This window comes from Notolepis coatsorum (assembly GCF_963971535.1).
Source record: "Notolepis coatsorum genome assembly, chromosome: 3".
Lineage (NCBI taxonomy): Eukaryota > Metazoa > Chordata > Actinopteri > Aulopiformes > Paralepididae > Notolepis > Notolepis coatsorum.
The window spans coordinates 6,322,676-6,329,953 of record NC_140167.1 but is presented as its reverse complement, the minus strand read 5'-3'; positions in this window follow the sequence as shown (position 1 = coordinate 6,329,953).

Here is a 7,278-nt window from a genome sequence, read left to right as displayed (position 1 = left end):
TCCTCTCTCCTTCTCTCTCTCCTCCTCTCTCTCTCACCTCTCTCCTCTCGCCTCTCTCTCCTCTCTCTCCTCTCTCTCCTCCTCTCTCCTCCTAGACTTCTCTCCTCCTTGACTCCTCTCTCCTCTCTCTCTCCTCCTCTCTCTCTCTCGCCTCCTCTCTCTCGCCTCTCTCCTCCTCTCGCCTTTCTCCTCTCTCTCCTCCTCTCCTCTCTCCTCCTCTTGCCCCTCTCCTCCTCTCTCCTTCTCTCTCTCCTCCTCTCTCTCGCCTCTCTCCTCTCGCCTCTCTCTCCTCTCTCTCTTCTTTCTCCTCCTCTCTCCTCCTTGACTCCTCTCTCCTCTCTCCTCTCCTTGACTCTCCTCTCTGCTCCCAGACTCTCCTCTCTCCTCTCTCTCCTCATCCTCTCCTCTCTCCTCTCCTCTCTCTCCTCATCCTCTCCTCTCTCCTCTCCTCTCTCCTACTCTCCTCTCTCCTCCTCTCTCCTCCTCTCTCTCCTCTCTCTCGCCTCTCTCCTAGACTCTCCTCCTCTCTCCCGCCTCTCTCTCGCCTCTCTCCTCCTCTCGCCTCTCTCTCCTCTCTCTCCTCTCTCTCCTCTCTCCTCCTCTCTCCTCCTAGACTCTCCTCCTCTCCTCTCCTTGACTCTCCTCTCTGCTCCCAGACTCTCCTCTCCTCTCTCCTCTCTCCTCTCTCTCCTCATCCTCTCCTCTCTCCTCTCTCTCCTCATCCTCTCCTCTCTCCTCTCCTCTCTCCTACTCTCCTCTCTCCTCCTCTCTCTCCTCTCTCTCGCCTCTCTCCTAGACTCTCCTCCTCTCTCCCGCCTCTCTCCTCCTCTCGCCTCTCTCTCCTCTCTCTCTTCTCTCTCTTCTCTCTCTCCTATCTCTCCTCCTCTCTCCTCCTTGACTCTCCTCTCTCTCCTCATCCTCTCCTCTCTCCTCTCTCTCCTCATCCTCTCCTCTCTCCTCTCCTCTCTCCTACTCTCCTCTCTCCTCCCAGACTCCCCTATCCTCTCCACTCTCCTCTCTCTCCTCATCCTCTCCTCTCTCCTCTCCCATATTCTCCTCTCCCCTCCTACTCTCATCTCCTCTCTCTCCTCTCCTCTCTCCTCTCCTCATATAATCTCCTCTCCTATCCCTCCTCTCTCCTCTCCTCACCTCATATCCTCTCTTCTTCTCTCTCCCCTCCTCTCCTCTTATCCTCTCCCCTCTCTCCTCTCCTCTCTCTCCTCCTCTCCTCTCTCTCCTCTCTCTCCTCTCCTCCTCTCCTCTCTCTCCTCCTCTCCTCTCTCTCCCCTCCTACTCTCATCTCCTCTTCTCTCCTCTCCTCTCCTCTCCTCTCCTCATATAATCTCCTCTCCTCTCCCTCCTCTCCTCACCTCATATCCTCTCTTCTTCTCTCTCCTCTCCTCTTATCCTCTCCCCTCTCTGCTCTCCTCTCTCTCCTCTCCTCTCCACTCCTCACCTCTCTCTCCTCTCCTATTTTATCCTCTTCTCTCCTCTCCCCACCTCTCTCCTCCCCTCTCTCTCCTCTCTCTCCTCCCCTCTCTCTCATCTCCTCTCCTCTCTCCTCCCCTCTCTCTCCTCTCCTCTCTCCTCTCTTTCCTCCCCTCTCTCTCCTCTCCTCTCTCTCCTCTCCTCTCCTATTCTCTCTCACCTCTCATCTCCTCTCTCCTCCCCTCTCTCTCCTCCCCTCTCCTCTCTCCTCTCCTCTCTATCCTCCCCTCTCTCTCCTCTCCTCTCCTCTCTTCTCCTCTCTCTCCATCGCTGTCAACCATCTGTCACCATCTCTGTGATGTGTAACATCTTCTCTACACCGCACTGGGTTTGATGATTTCAATCCAAGTGAGGAAGAGCGATCAGAGTTATTTCTGAAGGCTTGAAAGGGAATATGTCTGTGGTTATGGAGTGGAACCATCAATATTCCCAAAATGCTGCTGTTTTCTATTTGCTTCATACGTAGACTAAGCCATGTTTCGGTCTCGGGTGCCGGGGTGCTGGGATGACGTGAAACGTGACGCGTCAGGAGTTTGTCCCGAGGCAGGCGTCCCGACAAGACGGGATTACAGTCTGCCAACGCGGCTCAGGGAGTATCAAAGATACATTTCAAGTTCAAGTTTTATGAGAGTCACGCCCCTCATAAAAAAACCATCCCTGAACCCTACCGTCATAGGCAACTACCGTCCTGTCTCTCTTCTCTCCTTCCTTTCTAAAACACTTGAACGTGCTGTATCCAACCAACTTACTGCTTATCTCTTACAGAATGACCTCCTAGACCCTAATCAGTCAGGCTTCAGGACTGGTCACTCCACAGAGACAGCCCTCATTGCGGTCACAGAGGCACTTCACTTAGCAAAAGCGAAAGGCCTCTCCTCTGTCCTGATTCTCCTAGATCTATCTGCAGCCTTCGACACAGTCAACCACCAGATCCTCCTCGCGGCCCTCGCAGGAATGGGAGTGGCTGGCTCTGCGCTGACATGGTTGTCATCATACCTCAATGACCGCTCCTACCAAGTGTCATGGAGAGGGACCCTGTCGGCCACCCGCACCCTGCGGACGGGTGTCCCCCAGGGCTCGGTTTTAGGACCCCTTCTCTTCTCCCTCTACACTAAATCACTGGGTAACATTATCACGTCTCATGGCTTCTCCTACCACTGTTATGCCGACGATACTCAACTCTTCCTCTCCTTCCCTCCCTCAGATATCCACGTCTCTGAGCGGATCTCGGCCTGTCTGTCCGACATCTCCGCCTGGATGACGACCAACCACCTCAAACTGAACCTAAGCAAAACAGAATTGCTCCACCTGCCGGCCAAATCCTCCCCCCTGACCGACCTTTCCATCACAGTCGAGAATGCAGCTGTGACCGCGTCCCCGACCGCCAAGAACCTTGGTGTTGTCCTTGACGACCAGTTGAACTTCTCTGCTCACATCGCAGCGACAACCAGAACCTGCCGATTCCTCCTGAGCAACGTCAGAAGGATACGCCCCTTCCTGACAAAAGAAGCCACCCAACTCCTCGTCCAATCAACAGTCATCTCCCGCCTCGACTACTGCAACGCACTGCTCGCTGGCCTCCCGGCCACTGCCACTAAGCCTCTTCAACTCATTCAGAACGCAGCGGCCCGCCTGATCTCAAACCTACCGAAGTCGGCCCATGTCACCCCACTTCTTAGGGACCTGCACTGGCTCCCCATTGCTGCACGAATCCGCTTCAAGGCCCTCGACCTAGCATACCGTGCGGGAAAGGGAACTGCTCCCGCCTACCTCCGGTCAATGGTCTCTAACTACACACCCTCAAGACCCCTACGCTCTGCATCTTCTGGCCGCCTCAGACCTACTCCTATCCAAGCTCCGGGAGGGTCATCAAAGAGAAGTTGCCTATTCTCAGTCCTTGCCCCACAATGGTGGAATGAACTACCCACCCCAGTTAGGACAGCCGAAACACGTCCAATCTTTCGCCGTCGACTAAAGACGCACGTCTTCAACCATTATCTGAAAAAAAAAAAAAAAAATCTAACCCTAACTAACCATACTGTCATGCACTTGTCCTAATAAACTAACCTAAACTGTAGCACTCAACACTTTGATGAACATTGTTACTCAGCTGATAGAGTTGTGCTCTTCCTGATGGCTTGTCGTACAGAACTTGTAAGTCGCTTTGGATAAAAGCGTCAGCTAAATGACTAAATGTAAATGTAAATGTAAGTTCAAGTTCAAGTTCAAGTTTCTTTATTAGTTGTCATACAGAAGTACAGAATACTTTTATACAAAATGCTTCTTTCTGTTTCGCTCCAGAGACTGTGCTAGACAAAAATAGATAATAAAATAAGTATAGCAAGTATAAAATAGAAGTAAAGTACGTAGACAAAAATGTTCAGTATATACATATACAATGCTCTATGTAGAGTAGAAGTAACTGAGTTACCATACAATATACTATACAGTGCAAAGCAGAAGTGGGATGAGGTACAATTTAGGTACAACTGCAGTGAGTTGTATGTTTAAAGTGAGTGTGTGCGTGTGGATGTGTGTGCTGTGAGTGCATTTGATGGTTGTTACATAGTGTTATTGTTCGTTGAGCATCCTGATGGCCTGGGGATAGAAGCTTCTTCTGAGTCTTTCTGTGCTTGCCATGAGACTCCGCTTGCCTGACCGCAGCAGTTCAAAGAGGCAGTTGTTTCGGTGGCTCGAGTCTTTGATAATTCTTATAATAATAGTTTCATTTAAATCGAACTTAAAATCATGGTTGAGAGATGGTCAAGTGTGCGGCCATTTTAACTGAGGGGTTGTGATGTATTGTAATGTATTTATTTGTATGTATTTTAGTGTATTGTAACCTACTGATTCCTACTGTGTTTTAATTATTGTACTATGTCTTAATTATTGTAGTGCTCATGTCACCTGCCCCAGAGACTATACAGTTGAAAATTTGCCAACCTGGCTAAACTGGCATATTTACAGTAAAATGTTCCTATGCACTGTCTCTGTATTTTAAACCAATAAATACAGATACAAAATACCGGGCAAGTACGGTGTCGTTTCATCTTGATCTCCTGTCTTGTCAACATAGTCTACAAAAAGACCTACAATGCGTGTACTTCCTAAGTACGGTCTGTCCAATCAGCACCAGATTACAGTCCTAGAGCTCCATTGTTGTCAGAACCCTGGGGGATCATACTTCTATAGTACAAGTATAAGTATAAGTATAAACAAACTATACAGCAATATTATTGTGTGTAAACTATACAGCAATATTATTGGTGTTATCTACTTTTTCTCCTCCTTTTTTCTGTATTTCTCTCCCATCCCAATTGAGTCGTTATGCCAATTCCCCCCTCCCCTTCCTGGTTGTTGCGCGCATTTCCCCCCCACTTGCCGGTCTAGGGAGGGTTGATAGATACGATCACATGTCCCCTCCGATACATGTGGAGTCAGCCAGCCGCTTCTTTTCACCTGACAGCGAGGACTCTCACTGGGGGAGTGTAACGCGTGGGAGGCTCACACTACTTCCCCCAGCTCCCTCCCGCGCCCCGACCGACCTGTAGGAGTCGCTGTTTACAGCGACCAGGATACACACCCCACCGGCTTTCCCACCCGCTAACACTGCCAATCGTGTCAGTATGGACGACCGACCAAGCCGGAGGTACCGCTGACAGCTGGATTCGATACCAGTGTCTCTGCGGTGGTAGGCAGGCGCTTAGTCCGCTGCGCTACCCAGCCGTGTGTAATATATGTTTCTGTCATTTTCATATTATCAGTAAAGGAACTATGTCTCACTTGAGGTGTAGTTTGACCAACTGTCAACTTTAAATATGTCCTCCAACAAGGCAGCAGGTAACCATGGTAACCGCTCCCCAACATCCCATGCAGGTCAAAGATACACAGCTCACTCAAACCACGCCTTCTGATCTCCAGGTGGGACCGACCACGCCTTCTGATCTCCTGGTGGGACCGACCACGCCTTCTGATCTCCTGGTGGGACCGACCACGCCTTCTGATCTCCTGGTGGGACCGACCGACCACGCCTTCTGATCTCCTGGTGGGACCGACCGCGCCTTCTGATCTCCTGGTGGGACCGACCGACCACGCCTTCTGATCTCCTGGTGGGACCGACCGCGCCTTCTGATCTCCTGGTGGGACCGACCGACCGCGCCTTCTGATCTCCTGGTGGGACCGACCGACCACGCCTTCTGATCTCCTGGTGGGACCGACCACACCTTCTGATCTCCTGGTGGGACCGACCACGCCTTCTGATCTCCTGGTGGGACCGACCACGCCTTCTGATCTCCTGGTGGGACCGACCGACCACGCCTTCTGATCTCCTGGTGGGACCGACCACGCCTTCTGATCTCCTGGTGGGACCGACCGACCACGCCTTCTGATCTCCTGGTGGGACCGACCGCGCCTTCTGATCTCCTGGTGGGACCGACCACGCCTTCTGATCTCCTGGTGGGACCGACCACGCCTTCTGATCTCCTGGTGGGACCGACCGCGCCTTCTGATCTCCTGGTGGGACCGACCACGCCTTCTGATCTCCTGGTGGGACCGACCACGCCTTCTGATCTCCTGGTGGGACCGACCGCGCCTTCTGATCTCCTGGTGGGACCGACCGCGCCTTCTGATCTCCTGGTGGGACCGACCACGCCTTCTGATCTCCTGGTGGGACCGACCACGCCTTCTGATCTCCTGGTGGGACCGACCGCGCCTTCTGATCTCCTGGTGGGACCGACCGCGCCTGGAACAAATGCTTTGTAGGTTTTGACATGTTGACGAATAGGGATATTAAAGGGATATTTAACTTTAGTAGATCTTGTCAAAAATCATCAGTAGACATAATAATAATAATAATAATAATAATAATAATAATAATAATAATAATAATAATAATAATAATAATAATAATAATAATAATAATAATAATAATAATAATAATAATAATATAATAATAATAATAATAATAATAATAATAATAATAATAATAATAATAATAATAATAATAATAATAATAATAATAATAATAATAATATATTTCATTTATATAGCACACTTTAAACTCAGTGAGCTCTCAAGGTGCTTCACAGCAGAAGGGAATATATATATTTTTTAAATAGAATAAAAAGGTTTAAAACAAGAAAACATTCAAATGAATAAAAAGATGAGAATAAAAAAAGGTTCTTAATCTAAAACAGACTTTACATTAAGTTTAAGAACATGGCACAATGCGTGTCAATGGAGAGAATAACATATATCCTCAGGAACAAAATAGAGGTTTACGAGGGTATATGGAAACCATTTAATGGATATCTAGAAGGGAAGATATAGGAGGGGGGCTTCTACAGGAGGACCCCCCCCCCTCCTCGTGGTCAGCTGACCCCGGGGGAGAGCGGAGGCATGTCATGGAAGGTGTTGTAAAGATGTCATTTCTTCTTTTTTTTTCTCTTCTCTATTTTATTAAAATGTTTTACTTATTTTGATCTATGTACGAGTTATCTTACTGGAGGTACCATTGAATATATGTATTATTTCTATATGATAACAGTAACAGAGAGATAAGGGGAGGGGACAGGGGGTATGTGGGTATACTTGTGGACACTTTTGGAGAAAAGGAACAAAAAATAATTGATGGCGATGAAAACCTGACTTGTGTAAAACCCAATAAAAATATTGTTTAAAAAAAAACATTTTAAAACATAAAAACATTTTAAATGAATAAAATAGAATAAATCAAAATCAAATCAAATTTATTTATAAGGCACAACAACACACAAACCCTCTTCTTTAAAC